Source organism: Anas acuta, chromosome 5, assembly GCF_963932015.1.
Source record: "Anas acuta chromosome 5, bAnaAcu1.1, whole genome shotgun sequence".
Lineage (NCBI taxonomy): Eukaryota > Metazoa > Chordata > Aves > Anseriformes > Anatidae > Anas > Anas acuta.
Genome location: NC_088983.1, coordinates 57082779 through 57106434, shown reverse-complemented (window position 1 = coordinate 57106434; position 23656 = coordinate 57082779). Strand labels below are relative to the sequence as shown.

The 23656-nt window shown below is 35.3% G+C and overlaps 1 long non-coding RNA gene across 2 annotated transcripts in view; it reads left to right on the top strand.

The window, feature by feature from the left end:
• Positions 1-23656, top strand: part of LOC137857881 (uncharacterized) — a 182097-nt gene that overhangs the window by 97927 nt on the left and 60514 nt on the right. Inside the window, exon 1 of one of the 2 annotated variants that reach the window (XR_011097341.1) lies at positions 7853-7927. The exons of the other annotated variant lie outside the window; for it this stretch is intronic. This is a non-coding gene — a long non-coding RNA (uncharacterized lncRNA). Of the gene's footprint in view, positions 1-7852; positions 7928-23656 lie in introns of those variants that run through there. 2 annotated transcript variants of the gene reach the window in all.

The following is a 23656-nucleotide window of genomic DNA, read 5'->3' as shown; positions in this document are numbered from 1 at the left end:
AGAGGAAAATATAAAATCCATTCCTTCTTAGAATTGCAAAATTTGGAAAATTAATGAAATACTTCAGAAAAAAAGTGTAGCATAACACAAGTAATATAAGAACAAGATGTCTGCCTTGTCAAAATTAAATGCATTTGTGACATCAGTGAGTCATTAAAACTCTCAGCTTCTACTTTTTATTTGCATTTTGAACACAAAAGGGCCAGAACATTTTATATGGTTATTGCTAGAAAATATCCAGATACCTGAAGTTTTCTTGACTAGAGTCCATCCCTACCCCACATTTTTGTAGGTGGAATACAGCTGTGATGCAGAATTATTTTCTTGAAAACTGAACATAATGATGGATATTGTAATGGTACCTTAGCTAGCTAAACATTGAAAGCATTTGTATTGATAATTCTTTATGATTCATTCATAGGATGGAAATGAAGGTACAAAGATAAATGCTACCTCATTAAAAAGTGAAAGCAGAAAAGCCCAAGTGACTAATACCTCTTCTAAAAATGTAACACATTAATCTTGGTTCTGCCAGGAAATGTATATGGTCAGGGTTGAATGTAGAAATGGATGTAGGGTTTCCAGTGGATATATCCTTCCATTCAAGTAGTTAGCACTGTAATTCATTCAGTTAGGTTTTAGGAGGTGAAGAGACTATGCGGCTTTTTAGGGAGAACAGAAGTAGAAAAATGTGTCACAGGTACACACTTGCACACTATAGCAGGTAGAGAACCAACTCATCTAACCCATGCTTCCTGTTGTATGGCATATGAGAGGGATGCATTTCTGTCAGCTGATAGCTTCAACCTTGGTAATTTATATATGCCACTGTAGTGCCTAAGCAATAGGTGTGTATATTTGGTAGCAGTAAACTCATGGTTTTAATTGTTTTACTTCTAATATCCACAAGTATCAACAATTAAAATGTGATAGCAAGACAAATGGCAGTTGAACTTGCATATATAAGAAGCATTTCTCTTTCGTTTCTCTGCATAATATCACATTCCCCTTAGAGCTGCTGTTGCCTAGACCCTTGCATTGAAATTTAGCAATCATTTCAGTGACTTCCCTGATTCATAACTGGACTGCTTCACCTTTCAGCATTGGAACAAGGCCCGATCTATAATCCCTAGCATGCAGCTTGAAGGGCTCTGTCTTCGTACCATTCTTACCTTTTTACAGTAGTAAACACCTTGGTTTCCTCTTGAGAGGAGGGAATCTGCATGTTTGAAAGTATTTTCACCACTTCTTAAACTTACTCTAGCAAAACTTTTGTTTCACCTGAGTAAAGGCTATCATTCTAATGGGTTTAACCTCTGCCATTTTTTGAATGCTCATAAAAAAACTTTCCCAGTGGAAGATACATACAATGCATTTGCTTTCCATAATTAGTTTTTGTGGATCCCTTCAATAAATAGATCCAGATCCCTGGAAAGAAAGACTGAAAACTGAGAACCACTGTCTACAGGTTCTTCATATCAAAAAGTTTCAGATAGTTCTTTAAGGTCATTCCATTTTAGGTTTTAATACAATAATGTATGTGTTCCTTGTTTTCAGACTGTTATCTAAAATATTCTGATTTGTTGTTCTATTCTAAAAAGGAAAACACATCATAGGGTAATAACACACCTCCTTTGTGTCAGAAATCCAAATGAGCATTGTTCTAATTTTGTAAATAGTGCATATTATCAGCAGCTGTATATTGAAAAAACATATTCGTAAGACTGTTAGATATGCACATATGTTATGTCTACATACAGAATAAATCTTTTAAGGAACTCTCCATTTGTAACCCAGAAGGATAGTTAAACATGACTCATTCTGTAATTAAACTGAGGGAATATCTGCCAAAACATTTGTTAACATTTGCTCAATTTAGATTTGACTGAGATTTTTCATTCTTTTGCCATGCCTTTTTTATTTTTTCCCCATAAGATATTTTAACAATGTATTGACGCTCAGAAATGTTCACAGAAGTAAAATCAATGTCCTCGTGACTATATATAGAATAATCCTTTCATTTCATCAGATGGCAGTTGTTTTCAATCTCTTTTATTCCAGCCTCTTTTTTAATTTGTTTTGAAGAACTGTGTTAATCCAATCTTCAGTCACGAGACAGAGAATATTATATTGTTCTTATGCATTCAAAATTTCAACTTTTGAGTAATGAATGAATGCGGTGCTTCCAAGTAAAATATTGTAGAGGTATTCAATGGGATTATTTGTGGTCTTAGAGGTGCAGTGCACATCCAGTTGCAAGCACAGGATCAAGTACTAGAAGCAGTATAACACGTGGCACTAGCAAAAAGGATTGACGGGACAGAAGGACAGATTCAAAGTCCATTGTGGCCAGATGACTAAGAATGACACTGATGCACTCAGTATCAAACATCCCATAGGTAATTTATCAACAGAAAATAATAATGAAAATGATTTATGTATTTATAAAGCAGCATCTGTGTTCTGGAGTTAGTAGTACCCCCTGTTAGAACATGTAGTTTCATAATCTGTAAGAAAAGTCCTTGTTTACACAGTTGTCTCATTAAGAAAGGCTTTGTAGTTGATTATAATTAGAAACATATAACAAGTAGAATTACTATTTGATTTTTCTCTTGGAGTAGCACACTGTAGTCCCTTGGCAACCCCTTTTTCAGGGTGAGGACTGTAAACACTGATGCTGAGCTTTATTTAAATGGAAATGCTCTAAATTTTCCTATATGGACATTAATCTTAGCAACTTTGATACTTATAAGAGTTGCAGGGAAATACAAAACATTTCTAGCTGGGCAGGACAATGCATCATCTTAAAAGTGTTTTAAGACATTTACATGTTTATTAACTCTAAAATAAGAATATTCTCTTACATAGTGCGCAAAGTGTTAAATATAGGTACTGTAATGAGTTTTTATTTAACCTGTCAGTATTAGCAACAGAGTGTAAAGGATGAAGAATTCTTAAGTCAAGAGTAAAACATATCAGACATCTGTCACTCTGGTTGAAGTGGAAGTATATCAGAAGCCTTTTGTGTTAGCAGCATTGCTAGAAGAGCTCTGCTCACATACTTTAGGAAAGGATCCTTATTTAAGTTCACCTGTGTAACAAAGCTCCTGTGCTCATTAGCAGCTGCTGAAGTGCCTTGCCCTCTCTGAAGTGTTTAAATTGAGTCTTTGGGCTGATGTGCAAAGGTTGAAAGGAACATTTTTCACCATATGCTCTCTTCACTGTACTCTTCTAGTGTGTCTGAACTTGTTTTGAGCTAAGGCAATTGAGTAATGATGCTGCTTTTAACTTGGTCCATGCGAAATTGAGACTGTACATGTATCTGTACCATATTCTGTCTTCCCAAAGAAGCCTACCACACCAAGAAATATGGTTAATGCTACTTTGCAGACGGGGTTGTGTACATCAATACTGTGGGTGTGATGTAAGATTTTCTATGACTTGTTAATCTGGACCGAAACTACAAAAATGTATTTCCATAGCATCCTCCCTTAAGTTTTCTGTACACAAAAGGAGATGAACTATTCCTGTTTGCAATGAGGGAGAAAGACTGTATGCAGCAGCTGTGCTATGGGCAGCACGGGCCACACACATGCTCTTATGCTTTCTAAAACGTGAAAGGAATATTTTTTCTTTGTGATATGTGTATTTATACGATTGCTGCACTGCCCTGTGATGATAATGTCATTCACCGGTTACTTAGGTTACTGCTTTGTATTTTCCCTCTTTTACAGCTTCAAATCAGCATTTAGCCATTTTTTTTCATCCAAGAAGGATAACATAAAAGTTGTATGTGAACAATTTATACTTGCTAAAGTTTTGATGACTCTCTCAGCCACTGCAACTGCGTAACACCACACTTGTGTAAAGTGTATCTCACTCCCATTATAAATATTAGATGTGGTATAAATAGATACTGAAGTATCAGGAAAACTACATGCTGGGGAAGAACCCAGGAAAGCCTTCTGGAAGGCTAGTGGAAGTATGCAGTCAAGCAAAGAGAGTATTTTCTGTTCTGAGCTCTAAAGAACATGACAAATAGCAAGCCGTTGCTGAGTGTTTTTCAGCAATGGATTGGGCTTGTCAAGTAGCTTAGTACAGCATAATCAACAGATCTGAAATTTCTCTGATTTACACCTAAATCCTTTAGAAACCATTTATTGCAGAAGCTGCAATTCGTCTTGTGAAATTTGATGTCATTCTTGGCTGATAAAGTAAATGTTCTAGGAAGGGACAATCAGTAAAAAAGGAAAACAGAATGTGAATCTCATTTTACTTTGAGAATGTATTCTCTCTCTAATGCATGTTTAGTGCATTAGACCCTGCTAGCTGCTGCAAGAAGCTTTCTTTGGCATAGATTTTTCTTACACAGCTTCTTTTCAGGATACATGTTGAAGTTTTTGGTTGCAATGACCATTATTTTCATTTTTTTATTCTTCATCTCCTTGTGCAAACATTTCTCAAGTGGCAGCACTTTCACAAATGAGAACAGAATTCACAAGGTGGCAGGACCTCAGAGTGTTTTACTTGGAGTCCTTTTGTGTGTAGCTGAAGATTTTCTGTAAAAGCTTTGAAGGGAAACATGGAAAAGTTTCTATGTTTGTAAGTAAGCTCCCGTTTGGCAGATATTAAATAGGGCAGTAGTTCACAACAAGGTAAACATCTGCAACAATTACTTGTAAAATCATCACCATGTGGTATTTCTGAGAAACAAAATGAAGCAGATGCTGCTCTATTATTGTCAGTTTCCTTTGAATGCTTTTTTTTTTTTTTTTTTTTTTTGAATGAGACACTGAAGATAGAGAGTGTTCTTTGGTTGCTTTGCTAAAGTTCCTCTTTATCAAAGACATAACATAACAGTAAAGACATGTTTTACATCTTGGATTCATCCCCCATCTTTCACCTTTGGGATAGGTCTGGACATCAGCTGGTAAAATGAAATAGCCTACTCTTGAAGCCCATCGTAGTTATGATGTATTTGGTCATTTGGCAATTTGGATTAGGTTTTCAAAAGTCCAAATATAACTCAAATGTCCTTGACGTGACTGTATATGGAACATTTTTAGCAACACACTGAGTTTTAGATGATGTACATGTATATGCAACATGGTTATGCACTTCCTAAAAGAAAGAAGTGGTTTGTCTCTCTTTAAGAAAAGGCTACACTAGGCAAAGGCATCACTTTTTTCTTTTCTCTCTCTCTCTCTGAACACGTCATTTTTCTGACACCAGCTGCATGCTACCTTCTGTTAACCCAGTTTTAATTTAGTAGGAAATATCTGAACCAAGAATTCTGGTACTTGCAGCAAATGTGGTACATTGAATATTTCCAAAAATGAACCTGGAATCTAATTAGATGTTATCCTGCTTTCTCTGCTAAATCTTCTTAAATGTATCACTGGAATAAAACCTGTGGCTCTTAAGGTAGTGTACAGGCAACAGAAAACAAACAACAACAACACAAGAAATGGTGTTACTTGCTATGTATAGTAAGGTATATTAAAACACGCAACACAATGTAGACAAGGGAGATCCATTGGACTAATATGTCTGATCTCTATGAGAAGTAACTAGAATACATTCAGAAGACCCACACTCTATGGATTAAAAAACATACATAGAGCATTACATGTGAAAATTCAGCTTATTCTTTAAATGCTAATTAAAATACTGTGTGAGGATTGAGCTAGCTAGCTGAGAACACGGGTTTGCAAGGTTGATTTGTTTGTTTTCAAATTGCTTTCAAATTTCCTACAAGGCAAAAAATGCTGTTATGGGATGCCAATATATGCTATTTCTTAAATAAATGTTCTCCCAGGGCCTCTGGAACAAAGAAAATGAATCAGTACCATGAGTATTATTGTTCCTATTGGCTGCTAGAAATCCCAAGTCTAGCACTGTGATACTGTGAATCTAAGGATTTGGGCTTTGTGGTTTTGTAGTAAAAAAAAAAAATCATCTGCCTGTCATCTGCATCCTGATCACTGTGACAAACTGGCACTGGGTCCCCATACTCCCTCTGCTTGAAAAATCTTGATGTTTGCCCTGGGCTGGGAAGCCCACAAGCCAATAATAATTTCTGTGGAAATTCACCAAGTGAATTTCCTTTGTAGCAAACTGTCTCACAAATACTTCCTGAAACCAACTTCAGGTACTTTGACTTTGAATAGATTTTTTCTGAATGGGTCTGGACCCCCGTGCACTTTGAAATAATCCCTGTGTGGTTTGTGGGAGTTTTGTCTTTAATTTGGTGGGACCTCATCAAAATAAAAAATTTGAACAAAACCCATAGTCTTTTTTATAGAGAAACTTTGCTTTCTAGAAAGTTTACATGTGCTCTAGTAGTGGTGCAGGAATAGTCAGGATGGCAAGGGGGAAACATGAAGGAAGTTTCTGGTTGTGTTGAAAAAGGTGGATGAGAATCATACAGCTGACAGTTGAAGTTAGGCAAATCAGCCCTTGGTCCGGGACATAATTTCAGGCAGTGAGGCTGGGAAGTGTGACTTATGACAGAACTTACCAAAAAGACACTGTCCCGTGAAACTCTCAAGGCCATATTGATTCTTGGTCAGAATGGTTTGGGTTAGTCATTGTGATGATGGAGAGAACAGTCAGGATGATTAGCATTGGTCCTTAATGGAAACAAATTTTAGGGCCTTGACTCATATTTCATTTTCCTTTTGTTTTTCATGATTCCTTAGCATCACAGGATTGTTTATTTTGCTAGCACACATTAAGAAACCTCATTCAGATTGTGAATACAGTTGAGTCCAATGCCCTGTGTATGCATCTGTAGCACCAAGAAAAAAATTCTCTAACACGTTTTCTGTGATGCATAAGTTGTTTTTGAATGCCCTCCATGGGGACATGGAAATGAGGATCAGAATGAAACTGTCAAGAGCTGTCAGAACACATTTTGCAGAGTTATACTTAAACAAACAAACAAACAAACAAAACAGCCCTAATCCTTAAACAATCAGAAGAAAGAATATACTTTAGAAGTGGGGCGATAATGCTTTACCTGTATTATCCTTGCAGTGACAGGAGTGTTATCAGAATTCTGTCTCTGGTTCCAGACATAAAAAATGAGAGCAAAATATTCAAAGGGAAAGAGTTATGAAAAAAAAACAAAATCTCCAGAAAATAGGGTGTGTAATAGTAGATTAATCTTAATATGGTCTCTTCATTCAGGAAAAAATAAGAGGTAGGTTGGCCTTAGTCCAAATATATCTGTCCCTACTGAGAAGCTCTGAAATCTGACAATGTCCATATATTTTATTATGTTTTTACTTTAGAGTTGTAGGATTAGTTGAGATATTTACAGCATACTAGATTACAATACATACTAGAAGTTAATGTAGTTTTGTGAGTCAACCGTTCTCTGATATTCAGTCAGCTACAATTCAATTGTAATTGTGTCTTATAAATTCATTTTAAGTAGTAGTAGTAGTGATTTATGAGAAGGTAGATTAAGGGCATTTTCAAAGTAACAAGACTCTGTTACTTGCTTCTATCATTAAAATAGAAGTATTTTCTTATATTTGCGATAATATTCAGTAGAATCAGGAGCGTGTGTTGGCTGCCTAAGAAAACTCTGCCAGGAATCTTTCATTATCCATGTAAACCTATGCAGACATTTCCTTGAGTTGCAACTGTGATAGTTCATTTTATCATTCAACTGGTAGACTAAAGCAATACATTGAAGGAAATATGTTTCTCTGTTATATTTTACATTTATCTATTTAGTCATAATATGTTTTGCTTTGTTCCAATTCACCTTGCTGTAGTAGTTGGGGACAAAGAAACTGTAGATTATAGTGTTTTTTGTTTTTTGTTTTTTTTTTTTTTTTTCAGGTTCTATAAATATTATTATCCCACATTTGAAGAACTATTAAAAACTTGGAATCTAGCAAACAGGAATGTAAATGTAAGTAAGAAGTTGAGTTGGTGGTTCAAGAGTATGTATATGAAATTGTCTCTTTTCTGATTTGTCAAGCATAACTGAATCCCTAAGGGAATTTATGCTTGGCCAGTCATTATGGTGAATATGCAGAAATAGTGATAAAAATAAAAAAGATAACTGGTCTTGTTATCTGGTCTTGTTATCTTGGTCTTTGGTAACATTTTCAGTGTTTTTGTTGTTGTTGTTGTTTTCCCCTTTCTTTAGTTTGTGCTGGTAGTAGTCAACTGAAATTTAATAATTTCTAATTGTAGCATGTAAGAAAACTGCTTTCTCTTAGCTTTAAATACTGGATTACTTCTTATCTTATATTTGCTGTAATCAATTTTATTTTAGTAAATTGCTTTCGGTATTACTCTTCAGACTGAAATTTTAAGGGTAATTTTTGCTAAATGAGACATCATTTCTTTTAACATGCTTTCCTCCTTAAAGCTGTTTCCGCGTTCACATTTTAGAACATTTAATTCATCCTTAACTCAGAAATGACCTTTGTCAGCTGTCACTGTCAACTAGGCATTACTGCTCTTGACAGTTACTGTCAGTTCTGAAGAGATGTAAATCCCTATGCTATCTTCTACAGGGCTGGTAAACTTAGCTTCTCTGAACTGTGGAATATATCACGGAATAAAAACAACCACCCACATGCACAGTAAATACTATTTCTTCAGAAAATAGCTTGCCCTACTTACTATCTAAAATAGGGACAAATATTTAATGTACCACATGGTTAAAATAGATCAAAGTGATATTTAAATCACATAATAAAAGGAATGGTGAAAGGTCCATATATTCTGGCTTGGTTAGAGATTCTGTATTTTGCAGTTAAACACAAAAGGATGAGGAGGTTGGTGTTGACTACTGAAAACAGCTAATCAGCTTTTTGAGAAAGGAGTACATTTTCAGTTAATCCATTTGTTTCTTAAAAGTACTGGCAATGGAAAGGTTCCTAATACTTATAGTAAGATTAATGAAAGAAAATCAGATTAATGATTAAGATTAATGTAAGATTAATGAGAGAAAATGAAAGATCAGGTTTCATTAAAAGCTAAAAGGTCACGTTAGCAAAAGCCATCAGAGTAAATAATTATTTCAAATGCTACACCGTAGTGTCCGATGTCTGGAGTCAAAAACAGTGCGTAAGGAACAATTACCAAGGATTGAACCAAATCACTTGAGAAGTCTCGTAGAATATTCACCAGGTTGACAAATTAAAGGACAAGCCTGATTCAGAACTATGTAATCCTCAACTTATTTTTTAGTTGCTCATGTGGAAGTTGGAGGAAAGCCAAGACAATAACTTAGTTGTTTTTTTTTAACATGATAATGATTTTTGAAAGCTTTTGAAATGTAGGAACATGTTGAGGAAGTTAGACTATAATTAAATGTAGTGAATGATTTGGGACCTAATGACACAGGTTTATTGTTGGTTAGAAAACTTCACAAGCCAGATAAATCTGAGGATAATCTCTATCAAATGTGTGTGCCCAAGCGTGTCCAAATTTGTGTGTGCATGTGTGTGTGGATGTCCAAAGAAAGAGAGAACTCTACTCACATACATTCGAGAAATTAATTTCATATATGTATTCTGATTTATTTGTTTTGTTCTTCTGAGTCAAGGCTGCTAGGATGAATAAGTGCCTTCCGCTGCTGTTAAATCCCTCTGTTATGGACTTGGGATAGTTTCTCAGGCAAGCTAGAAGACAAGGGCAGGAGAAACTCGCAGATGAATTCTTCCTTTTTGTTCTGCATGACTGTCCTAGAAGAGTAGAATATGAGGGGAAAAGGCAAGCGGTTAGCCCTTTTCTCTACCATTCTAATTTTCTTCTTATTCTTAATCCTAATACTGTCCAATCTTGGAGAATTGGGGAGGAAAATTGTGTCTGATAGTGATGAGTTTTCTTTTTCACTTGCTATGTACCTCTTCCTTTCTGTGTCTGGCCTTAAACGTAAAACCTCTTTTCATATTGAGAATTGGACAAAAGAGGGAAAATAGTTATTTCTATAGCATTTGAGGAATACAGTAAACATAAGATTCAATCAGGGAAAATTTTGTTAATGAAAGTTTCGTTACTGTGCTATTAACAATGCCTCTTGCGAGGAAAAGGGAGTTTAAAATTCATGGTGTTTTAGAACTGAGACCTGACAGCAGGTGAAACTTCAGGGGTTGGTAATGAGAGATATTTTGATATCAGCAACCCAGTAAGTGATAGCTGATTGCTCATCTTTGCTATGTATTTTCATGTTTAACCTTGCATTTTCTACTCATGATGTAAACATCATTTGTAAAATTTCTGCTCTTCAACTGCAAAATATCGCATGCAAATATTTTCTTTATATTTTATTCTCCTCACTAACTACTGTCTGATATTGTATGTAGAAACAAAAGGCTTTGTATATGATGAAAATGCTTTTAGTCTTCCCTACAAACTAGCAAACAAACAGTTTCAGTTCCAAACCTCAAGAGATAAGCTTTTCGCATGCATACACAGTAAATTATGGCCTGGGAGATTTATTCCTTCCAGACAAGAACAAGCACTGTACAAAACTGAAAATAAGGGGAGTGCTGCTTTGCTTCCATGTGATTGTGACCTGGAGGAAATTTTCTGTAAGATCTGTGGAGTGAGGAAAGAAGCCTCGTATTGTCTTCTGTTTCTTCCTTGTAATAGTGAAATGTCTAAGAAATTATTCAGCTTTTAAGAACAAAACTCTTACAATGAAACCTGAGATTCAGCTGGGCTAGAAGTGGGCTGCCAAGGGGGAGCTATGTACAGTTTTCTCGCTGTGTTTCTTTTGGGAATTCCAAACCATCAGAGAAGTCAAATCTTAAAAGCTTCAATAGACTGACATTACTGATTAATAAGAAGCTGCTTCCATAACCCAAGAATACTAAAAGCTAAAACCAACCTAATCCCAAATGAACAATCTTCACGTTAAGAGTCTTATTCCACCATAAATCCACAGGTGCATCTTTCAGTGATGTCAGTGGGAATTGCCTTGTAGACTAGAGTAGTATCTGTCCCTAAGACATCAGATGATTTAGATCTTGAAGAACAACTAATAAATGAAACATGTAGCGGTTGAGATAATTTAGTAATTTCACGAACGTTAAGTGCCTTTTACACATGTGAAATAGCTACAAAAGGAATAAGATTGATTTTAAAGTAAAATTCCATACAAGATTTTTCAGAATAGCAATCGGGAGATATTTTTAAAATGTTATTAACATAATTAACAAATAGCACGTGAAAATTTAGTTGTGATGGTGAAACAGAAGTTGCTAATAGTCTGAAATATCACCCAAAGAAAAGACTCAGGCCATTTTTCCCCATGGATGTGCCTCTTGCCATTATTACCTTCTTAAATTACTGCAGACTATATACCACAACCACAGCTCTGTCTCCTTTTTCCTTTTCCTAACTTGCCTATTTATTAGGTCTTTGGCAAATTTCCAGCCACCTCCAGCAGTGATAGTTCATTTGTGTTTTATAGAACAGGGCACTCTTTCAAGTTGTGAGATTAACTTGAGTTGGTGTTGAGAAAATATTTCAGAATTTGGACCCAGATTATCAATACTTTTTTGTTGTTTGTTTTAAATTCAATTTGGAATTGAGATTTAGACTTAATTTTATGCACCTCTAGTTCAAATTTTGAAGGGAAATTATTATATGTACCTTCAAATGCCTCTCTTTTTCTCTCTCATCAGCTGTCACAGAGATCCCTGATTTTTCTTATACAACCCAGCCATACTCCAGACTGCTTGTTTCTCATGAAATATACATGTAAACAATCTGAGAAAGAGTAGAGAACAGGAGCAGAAAGTATATCAGACTAGAGGCAACAATGCTATATAATTACCTTGGGAATTACGGTGCTGAAAATTTTTTCTTGTTGGAAAACAGCTACAGTGTTGTGAACAGCAAATAAGCAAAATTTGTCTATCAGTATCATGAAAGCAGTTGTACATTCTTTTGAAGTTATCACCCTCTATTATTTTGATGAATCCTAATTCTGCAAAATCATCATAGAGAATTAATGGCATTCGGGTAGTTCTATATCAATGACAATAAGAATATGATTGATTAGTTCAGTACCCAGTAAGTTAAGAAATAGCATTTAGGGATGATGAAATTCCCAGAAATACCTTCTGTAATAGTAAAGACTGACTGATGTACCAAAAAGGCTAGGCAGATGATACAAAAGATTAATTTGTGTAGCTTTGTGAGAAAAGAACCTTGTGGGCACATGGTCCCCTAGGGATTGTATAGCCTAGCTGAACAGCCACTGGCCTTTTTATGACTTAAATGACAGAATATTAGGCTGAAATTTTTTAATTGAAAAAGAAATTACTCTTGTATGGCTTTTATTGTGTTTATTCAGCAGGAATTGCTGTCCTTAGATCTGCCATTATCTCATAGGTAAGAGGTTAAACAAACATGAAACCAAAAGTTAGTTATAGAAACTGTTTTGACACCCTCACTCATGCAATGTAAATCTCTTAAAGAAGAAAGACCTGTCGAGTGAAGGTATTTCTACTTCGTGACCTATAAAGTTGATTAGATAAGTTCCTTACGTTGCCAGCAAAGTCTGGGATAGTACTTAGTGAATGTCTCTAGGTGTAGATACCTCACTGTTCCGTTAGAAGGTGGCTCTAGAGTTAAGTAAAAGCATTGTGTTGCTTGAATAAAAATCCTCAATATGAGGATAACAGCAAGGCCTGTTGTACTTAATGATGTACTGTATCTGAGCTAATATCTTTTAGGAAAGACCTGGAGGTTCACAGTGCCTCTCTGAACTAAGCAGCTGTGTTACATCATGTTTTCTGCAAGGTGAGCAGTAATTTGCAGTCTAATACTGAGTTCAATGTACTTAATGTGGTGAAGGTGACATCTGCAAACTGATTTGATAGTTTCTTGCAATGACACTGAAACCGAGCTCTAATTCAGTAGTTGAATGTCCTTGATTTGTCTTTCTCTACTGCATTAGATTTTCTGTTGCCAACAAAGCCTGAAGAAATTGTAATACATTGATAAAGCTACAAGTCTGGCAGGTATTGAGTGAAAAAAATATATACCCTCTAAACCAGGGCCTGCACCATTTTTCATGTTAAGGGATTCTCTGCCAATGCTAGTTTATTGGCTATTTTATCATTGTGCTTAAGAAATTGAAAACTTAAGATAGTGTTGTCACAACTTGTGATCGTTGATAAATATCACCAATTTGTGATAGAGTAGTTAATAAAAATCGTGAACTGCATTAAATACCATTAATTTACAAATCAGTCTTCAGAAAGGTTATCTATTGAAAAGTCTCTTGCTTTGTTGCTTACTGTGATGCCATTATCCCCATGACTATTTCCAAGAACACTAGAAAGGTTTAGGCAGCTTTTGAGGTAAACATTTCAGATGACACTTTTTCTATTGTTGAGTGTACACAAGTTCTGCTGGTTAACCCAAGGCAACTGTCACTTGTTTTTCAGCCAGTTCAGTTGATCAGTGGTTGATCTGACTCATTTTCACCAATCTTTAAAATGAATTTAGAGCTTTGAAACAGTCTTTCAGAACACCAAATCACAACAGAGAGAATTACAGAGAGAAATACAGTATTATGTCTAAAACATTTTCCTATTCTGAAATGTAAAGAGAAGAATCTAGTTATATAAGTTTATGTGTGGTCTTTTGCATAACTGCTGAAGAAATGGCAATGCATTGTAAAACTGCTGCTTCCAAGTCTCATGTCCCTGTGGATGATAATGGCATTTCTTTACAGGGAAAGTATTTTTCTACAACTACATTTTTATGATGAAATGTATTTGGTATATTCTAAGTCAAAGTATTTCTCCCACTGAACTGCACTTGCATCTGGAAAAATGCAGTCTTTCTGAAATTTATTTAAATTAGTAGGCATCAACCTCTTAATATTTTGTCTTAGCCACATAAAAAAGTGTTTAGAATAGAAGAGAATAGTTCAGACGGATGGGTTCTACAGAGATCATCAAGTCTAACTGCCTAATCGTTCAAGGGCTAAACAAAAGTTCAAACTTACTAATAAGGGCCTTATCTAAATGCCTCTTAAACATTGACAGGCAAGGGGCGTCAGACACCTCGCTAGAAAGCCAGTTCCACTGTTTGACCACCATCACGATAAAGAATTTTTTCCAAATGTCCATTCTGAATGCTCCCTGGCAGTTTGTGCTGTTCTCTCACATCCTGTCATTGGTTACCAGGGAGAAAAGACCAACAACTCCTTCTCCATTTTTCCTCCTCATGTATTTGGAGAGAGCAGTGAGATTGCCTCATAGCCTCTTTTTCTCAAGACTAGGCAACCCAGGTGTTTTCAGCCTCTCTTCATAGGACATGCCTTCCAGCTCTTTTGCTGCCTTTGTTGTCCTCCCCTGGACACTTTAAAATATCTTAAAATCCTTTTTGTATTGTGGAACCCAGAACTACACACAATATAACTACATACAGTATTCAAGATGAAGCTACACTGATACTGAATATAGTGGGAGGGTCACCTCTTTCGACCAGCTGGCTACACTGTTTAATGCACCCCAAAATGTGGTTTGCCCTCTGGGCTGCCAAGGCACATTGCTGACTCATTTTGAGCCTTTTGTTGACCAACACCCCAAGGGTGAAAACTGAAAGGAAACAAGATAAATTAAAGAAAACAAGATAAAACTTAAGAATTAGGAATTTTGAACATGCTATAATAGACTAAATGCAGTAGATCATCTGCTCAAGCATATAATAAGCATAATAAGTGGCAGATAATTCATGGGAACACTTTTTGGCAGACCAGACTGGAAAAATTTGCTTTCAACTGAAACTTCTTTTTAAACCTCAGTTACTGGGTCTCCACTGATATCATAAAGCATAATGAGTTATGTCATCTTTGAAACTTGTATTTTAAAAATGTATTTTATATATATATATATAAACAATGAGAGGTTTTATTTTACTTTGCTTTCAGAAATGTCAATATCTTCAGTGTCAGCATAGATATAAATTTATCTGCAACTAGTCACTCATCTGTAATTGTAGTTGATTATTTACAGGAAAAAAAAAAGTACCTTCACTTGGAGCATGTCTGTGGTAGCTTGGAATATTCTGTTTATTTGCCCCATTCATTTGTCCCATTTTAGATGATACTTATCTGAGAGAGGAGATGAGGAGTGGTGTCATGTGGATTGCTCATAAGCAGATTGCAGAGTACTTACTGAAAGATTCAAAGTATGCTTTTTTTTTTTTTAATTGGATACTCACTGGCATTATCTCAAGGTAGCAATAAAGAGCAAGTCATTAGCAATGTTTGAGAAAAAACTAATATTCTTCTGTGTATGATTTCAAAATGAATGCATTACTTTTCATCTCTGAAGGCCGGTAAATATATAAAACTTGTAAGGACTTCAGGGTGCACAAATACTCTACTGATATGAAATATAAATATCTAGCATCTAACTCTGAATCTTTGTTGTCTACGCAAAGGCAAAGTGTGATGTAAATGGGATTAGCAGTGTGCATGAAGTTAAGCATGTCCATAAATGTCTGTAAGGCTTTAGTTATTCAGTGCACTCATTATCTCAATTTGTTGTTTCATGGAATTCTTCCAAGTATCTCATCTAATCAGATCCTCCTGCAGGCACAACATATGCTCACAATAGCATTAGCTATATATAGCTCCTTCCACAATTGTGGAAGATCAATGGAACATTTTTATTGCAAGTGCATGTACGTATCCGTGAATTATCCTGTAGGAATTAAAATCCCTTAATGAGATTAGTAGGTTCTAATGGGTATAAAGCTGATAGAAGTGTCATTTTTTAGATAAAAGCATTATAATTAAATGCATGTATAAACAAATATACAGCAATGTAATATGAATAATATAAAATAGATATACATTTATAATTACAGACTGAGTAGTGTAATTCAATTAAAAAATAAGCTTGACACTATTGCTTGTATACCAATGTAAAATATAATTAAAAAAAAATAATAAATAGAAAAACAAAGCCATTATGATGAATGAAAACCAGACAGATGTTCTTCATTGAAAATGTTTATGCCCGTAGTAAAGCATGTTTATTTCAGGTACCTAATGAAAAACCTTTGATATTTAAGCTTAAAATGCAGATGGCAAATAGCCCAGATAATTCTGTTGTCAGCAATGCTCTTGTAAATCTGTTGAGTTACTCTATATTATTGAAAGTAGAGTAAAATGTGACAAAAGATTATGGCCTATTTCTGCTGCCAATATTACTTGAAACATATAAAAACAGCAGAATCTGTCTCTTTAGGGCTTGAAAATACTCAATAGTTTTTTTTCCACTTACCCACCCTATTTGAATTGCTTTCAACAACAAAACTAAGAACATTTCAGTCTTGCTTTAGAGCTGGCTGTAAAATAACAATATTAATATTGCTAAATACCTTTACCTGCTGAATTGATTAAGCATGAAACAGTTGAAAATTACAAGTTTTTTAATCAGCCTCACTGTCTTTGCTTCTAGATATACAATTCCCTTTTGGCCTTGCTATTCAATATATTCTTTTTATAACAGCTGAAAAAACAGTGCTGTGAAACTAGACGTTAAACATTTTTTTCCTTATAATCACATGACACTTTTATATTTATATCAAAGTTCATGATAGCTAAATAGAAGAATTCAAATATTAAGACTTTCAAGCAGTGGAGAATATCAATGGAGTTAATTTCAAATGAACATAATGTGTCTGAAATGCAGGTGCAATATGAAGGATTGGATGTGGGGGACAGGAGTAGCTAATGAAGTGTAGGTTGATCTTAAATCTGAATGTGCATTTTTTTTAAATAATATGTGTGTGGTCTACATTCCTACACTCATGTTATTGAAAGGACACTGATTAGATAATGTAGTCAATGTTTTTATTTTAATATCCATTCATGAAAATTCCAGGTTTCAACTGAAAACGATATTTCAATGATTATTTAATTTAAATGATAATTTTAGTGTTTTTTTTTTTTTTAAAAAAAAAAAAAAAACTTCTTTTCATGATCCACACAGGCTTTGCTGCCTAAATACATGCTGCCTATTTTGTGGAAACCTAAAAAGGAAACTCTACTGGTATAGCTATTCGCTGCTAGGAAACCAAAGGAAAAAATGTGACCAGATGTAACATGAAAGTCACAGTAGAAAGATTTATAAGTGAAAGGTTTTCCTGAGCTACTAATTGAGTTAAAGTTCCGGAAAGACATTTAACAGGTGTATTGGTAAAATTCTGATTTCTGTAGGGAGATAATGCAGGCAGGTAAATAATGGCATGATGATCTTTTGGCCAGCCGGTTGTCAGAATTTTAGTTTATTCCATAGTGTCCCTCACTTCAGTTTTGTTGCTCATATATAAATTACAAGTAGCTGCGAACATGTTCTGTTGCTGGCACTGGGCTTACATCCTAAAGCTTCACTGCGCATCTTAGTATTTTTTATATCTTTCAAGAATGTTCATTACAACCTACAAGAAAGACTTTTTTTTTTTTATTTTTTCTGACTGTAGGTTACATCTGCGAGTTTGATTTACGAAATATTTGAGTTCGAGTTAAGGTATATGTAATACTTTTAAATCAAAAATCATTCTGATCATCTTCTTCCCATAGTCCTTCAATAATTAACCTTGAAAAAATAGGACACAAATGGAAATTTTTCTAACATTCCTTCATTCCAGTATGATCTTTGAAAGAGCATATACTCTAAAAGGAGATGTTCCAACCTCTAGATGAATGAACATGTTACTTAACTGAAGTAAGACTTGCTACCAATCATGATATTAAATGTGGGAGCAGAAAGCATAATCTGTCCCCTTTCCTTGATGTGTAGCTATCCAGTGTCTTCTGGAACACCAGAGACAAACCACAGTTAGCCTGTTGCTCTAATGTGATAAAAATTTATGGATGTGTTTTCTCACAGACATCACGTTTAAAGCAACTGGCAGATCTAGAATCAGGACAGAATTTTCTTCAGGCAGGGAAAAGCTGGGTTTTGTTTGTTTGTTTTAGCTTGTCTGCTTTCATCTTAGCACTGCATCATTTCCAGGTTCCTCTATGCATTTTCAATAAAAATACTCATTACTCGGGGAGTCACTGCAAAATAAAGGCACTTTTATTTCTCCTAATCTCTTCTTAGGCTTTATTGTTATTTCTAAAGTTTGGAATCTTTTGAACAAGATATCTTTGGTTTGATATTGATTAATGAGGGCATAGGAAGGGATGTAAAAAGGACTGGATATCCTATGAATTATATTTTCTTCTATTGCTTGTGGCTGGTTTTATTACATCTAGATTTATCAGGTATGTAAGTTATAAAAAACATAAGATCATAAGATTGAGGTTTAGTCTACAGGTATAGTTGGCAAATATGACTACTTCACATAACTGTTCATGTGACATGAGTGGTATGTTACCATTCCACGACCTATTTCAAATACAATTTTCTTAAATGGCAAAGATATGATTCTAATACACTTTGTTTTACCGAACCCAACTCTTCTATTAAGAAAAAAAAACAAACACGAACATTTCAACAAAACCTATTGAAAACCTCCATGCTTGACTGTGTTGAACTGCAATTTGAGTCCATTATTCACCATATTTCAAACACCTGGTAAAAGAGAATAAAAGCTGATGCAAAATATATCAACAGGTAAGTGAATATGAATGCCTTCAGTGGTTTAAAAGAGATGAGTGACTAAAAATGCACAACCTTATTAAAACAAGAATAAATCATGCATGCTTATTCATAGGTAGACTGTGTGCAGGCAGGCAGTGGTATTGACTAGATTTTCAGCTCATATACACTGATACAGTTCCCCAGATTGTGGAGCTATTCCTTAACAGTGTTTAAGTATCTGTTCAATTGACTAGAATGGGATTATACGAATAGTATCTACCTGCGTAAAATAAGGATGCTGAACTGGGCTATCAAGTTAAGAACCTGATAATTTGAAATAAAATACTAGGTGGTACCTCTGTTAGCCGTCTTAATAGAGGAATCAAGGACTAAATGAGCCCTGGAGATTTAAAGATCTTGGACTTTCTCTCAAGAGACTGTTGGTACAGGGAAGTCAGAGTAAACTTACAGACTGCTGAAGCAAAAGAGGTAAAGAATTTATAATTTTTAATTTAAAAATTAAAATTTATAATTTAGATAATGGAGCAATTTTCAGTATTACAGGTCATGCAGGCACTCAGGGGTTGAAAAGAGACTGAGAAGGCTGATCGTAACTTAGATAAACAAAGAGAGGGACTGACATAAACAGACATGAAGATTAACAGGTGGAATAGAAGGCATTGTAAGCAAATGTAGAACAAATCAATAGAGACCTGTTTGCTTCCTGAAGAACTGGGCCAGAGAATTCCCAAGTTAGGTAAAATGACTAATTCTGAGAGAGGGGTTCTACAGCATGGTAAACTAATAGGGGTAGATCATGGATTTTTTTTTTTTTTTTTTTTACAAAAGCATACATCATGGTATATATATTCTGACAACAACCTGTTTGACATGATGTCAATTTAAAAAAAAAAAAAATCGGAGTTATTTAATTTAGCAGAGAATGTTATAACAATTTGCTACTGCTCCATTGACCAAAGAATTTTTATTATTTTTCAAATAAAAATGCACAAATATCTATAATAATTTTTCACAGCCTGAACCATTATTAATCTCTGTCAATTTGAACCATTATTAATCTCATTAATATGAGATCTAACTATATCTGCTGACTGCTGTCCTGTTGGGACTCTTGTTGCTACAACAGTAAGTGACAGGAATGCCTAGTAAGCATGCACACAGATTAATCAGAGGTACGCTATTTCATTGATGCATTCTACCTACTCTTAATGTTTTAGTGTGGTATGACGTGTCTAAATCTCCTGGCCACAATATAAGATGAGCTATGACTTAAATCTGAGAGATGATTTTTAGGTTCTTGAATAACATCATGATAGTATCAGATGTCTACCTGTAACAGCATGGTGTATATCTAAAAGCACAATTTACTGCTTGGAGGGTTCACAGGATTTGTCATAATCTACTACCTGTGAATATAATTGTCAGCTGGTATAAACAATCTTCTGTAGACCTGGAGCTAAAAAATTAGTTCGCATACCTTACTGTGGCATGTTTTATGTTAACTCCAATGAACAATACAAAGAGATGTTAGTATTTCAGGTTACTACATGCTAGCCTTGCTATTCTTAGAATCCTGTTTCTTGTTGAAAATTGAATAGTTCAGTGTGTCCTACATCATCAGTTTTTCATATGAGGGCATCTTTGCACCTTAGGTTGCAGCAGTCCAGCTGAATGTATTCCATTACATCTAGTAGACAATATGCCTATTATCTAAGTCACAGTAACAAGTACTGCATTTTTATAGACTGGAAGGCAATTTGTAGTATTGTTTTTTATGGCATCTTTACCTGCAGTTACAGCAGACATCAACTGCTTGAATGCCTTTCCTTAGATTTTTTTATTGAAAAAAATAATATACATATATATACATATACATATATATACATATATAATATAATATATACACATATATATTATATATAATACATACATATATAATATACATATATATCATATATATGTATATATATGATTATATATATATAATATATATATATATATATATATATATATATATATATATATATATATATATATGATTTGACTTGTCAGATAGTGTTTGTTCCAAGAAAGTAGTGGAACTTTCTGGATGGGAATGAGTTCTGTTGTCACTTGCAGTCTGTTCAGGAACTGTCTTTGTGAAAACAACAGTCGTTAGCTTTCATATTTGCACTGAACTAAATTAACTTACATCAGTATTTCACATGATCGTATGCTGTGCTTCTACTACTGTAACATATGCCTTGAATAAATTTAAATTTTGATTTCACTTTTCCAATACCTCTGGGATGACTCTTTCACAATGTTTTCTTCCACATTCAGATCCTGCCCTCAATGCTTTCCACCTGATGTTAAGAAGAGGATAAAATCATGAAGGTCCATGGGTCTTCAAAGACCTATGACGACTGTTTATAATACTCCCATTACACATGCACATTACTGCTTCACTGGCTTTCCCTTACTTTAGAAGAAAAAGACTTCAGTGGTATTTAAAGGGCTCCCACGCTATTTAAATAGTAACTCTCCAACTTCTAAGTTGTTACATCACATTTATTGTCTATATCATCAAATAATTTCATTACCATTGGTGCAGAAACATTATGAAATGCATGGTATAGGGAATGAGTGTCATTCCTTTTGGCAGGGATGTGAAGGTGATTTTACCTAAGCTGTAACAACCGCAGTTGAATAAGTCATAATAACCAGTTGATGGCACAGATGTGTTTGACCACAACTGCGAATTTAATCTAAAGGTTGAGAGGGATTATAGAGTATAATAACATTTTGTGATTTTGTGATGCTCTCCATACTCTGTATATTATGCATTCTTTAAAGCTTTTAGCAACTTTTTAATCGAGCAGCAATTTAATGAAAAACAAGGGAGATAAGGTTGTACATTCTCATGGTGGACATGTTAGTTAAAACATCCTTGCAGTTGAATCTCAGCCTGAGTTTTTCCTAGTTATAAAAAATTGCTGTAGAGTTGGCTACCCCCAACCCATTTTCTGTCAGACATGAAGAGGCAGCTTGTTCCAGTTACCACTGGTCCAGGCATACAGTAATTCCCCTTTGCCATAAGCCTGTGTTGAATTGTGTGCAGTGACCGTGTAATTTCATGACAGCTGAAAAGATAATAATTGTCACCAGTACAGCCTCAGCATTAAGTTATGCTGCTGTAAAATCAGATAAATCAGATTCAATAAATGCTCAAATAAACATTTTGACAACTTTCTTGGAAATAACATTTAAGTGTGAATTTGAAGCTTAGTAGAAAAAGGGGTTTCCCTTAGAAAAAAATATTACTCCAGTAATTTTCTCAAGTGTCCTGACTAACTACAATTACAACAGTACAGTACAAGTGTTTTCTTTCACATCCTACCTAGCCCCTGCAATGACTAGTATCAACTTAAATATGGGACTCTTTGTCTTGGACTGAAGTTGCAGACTTTACTAAAACAGTTGAAGTTTTGCAGTTGTGCTTGCAAGAGACAAAAACTTTCTGTCTCTCTGCAATTTCTTTTAGTCACCGTTGGTGCAATTTCAAAGGGGGCTAAGGCATCTAGTGATTCTGTCACCAGAAGGATTTTTCAAAAATTTGAATTTTATCAAAATTTCAAAAGGTCTCTTGTCTGTAATTGAGATAAGAAATCAGAATGCTAAGATATTGGGGAAATAAAATACCCTTAAGTTGTTTTGTGACTTGTTGAGATGCCCACTTCAGTGCTTCTCAGAGGTGTATTCCTTTGGAACTCAAGCGTAATGTTTACAGTATTCTGTACTCTACACTCTATGTTTATTAATCCTGCATAGTGAGATTACTGTTTTGCCTTTTATTTCTGAGACAGCATATGAGCCAGCAGTGTGCTCAGGTGGCCAAGAAGGCCAACAGCATCCTGGCTTGTATAAGAAACAGTGTGACCAGCAGGTCTAGGGAAGTGATTGTCCCCCTGTATTCAGCTCTGGTGAGGCCACACCTCGAGTGCTGTGTTCAGTTTTGGGCCCCTCGGCCCAAAAGAAGGACATCGAGGTGCTTGAGCGGGTCCAGAGAAGGGCAACGAAGCTGGTGAGGGGCCTGGAGAACAAGTCCTACGAGAAGCGGCTGAGGGAGCTGGGTTTGTTCAGCCTGGAGAAAAGGAGGCTCAGGGGCAACCTTATCACTCTCTACAGGTACCTTAAAGGAGGCTGTAGCGAGGTGGGGGTTGGTCTTTTCTCCCATGTGCCTGGTGACAGGACAAGGGGTAATGGGCTAAAGCTGGGACAAGGGGTAATGGGCTAAAGTTGCACCAGGGGGGTTTAGGTTGGATTTTAGGAAGAACTTCTTTACTGAGAGGGTTGTGAGGCATTGGAACGGGCTGCCCAGGGAAGTGGTTGAGTCACCATCCCTGGAGATCTTTAAAAGACGTTTAGATGTTGAACTTAGTGATATGGTTTAGTGGAGGACTTGTTAGTGTTAGGTCAGAGGTTGGACTCGATCTTGGGGTCTCTTCTAACCTAGACAATTCTGTGATTCTGCCTTTTTTCTCTGTATGTATAACTTACTACATACTAGTCTAAAGACATAGTTATAATAAAGGCAATCCTCAATCCTTGATTTTCCCTGCCCTTTGTATATTCATAGATTTTCATCCTTTCCTACCTGTATTGCAGTTGTCACAAGGCATTGGTAAGGTTTCTTGTCATCTCTGGGGTAAGTTGGCTTGTCGAGCCTGTGTTCAGTGGATCTTCGTGAATGTAACATTCATAGGGTTGCTGTTCATGATTAGTGGAGAATTGGATCAATGATTCCATTCCTTTTCTAAACTACAGCTCAACTAGTGCAAAGAATAAGGGTCCTTGAACTCGGTTTGCACTTGTCAGGTCTGTCTCTTTAGGGATAGTTTAAGTAAGCAAATAAGCTTTAACTCACCCAAGCACACTAATTTCAAATTCTCAGTTAGACATATAGGAAAAGGTAACTAGGATATAGGGAAGATAAGTTGAAAAGTCTTTATGGAAACTTTGGAGGGTATATGAAGGTTAGGGAGTCTCAGTAC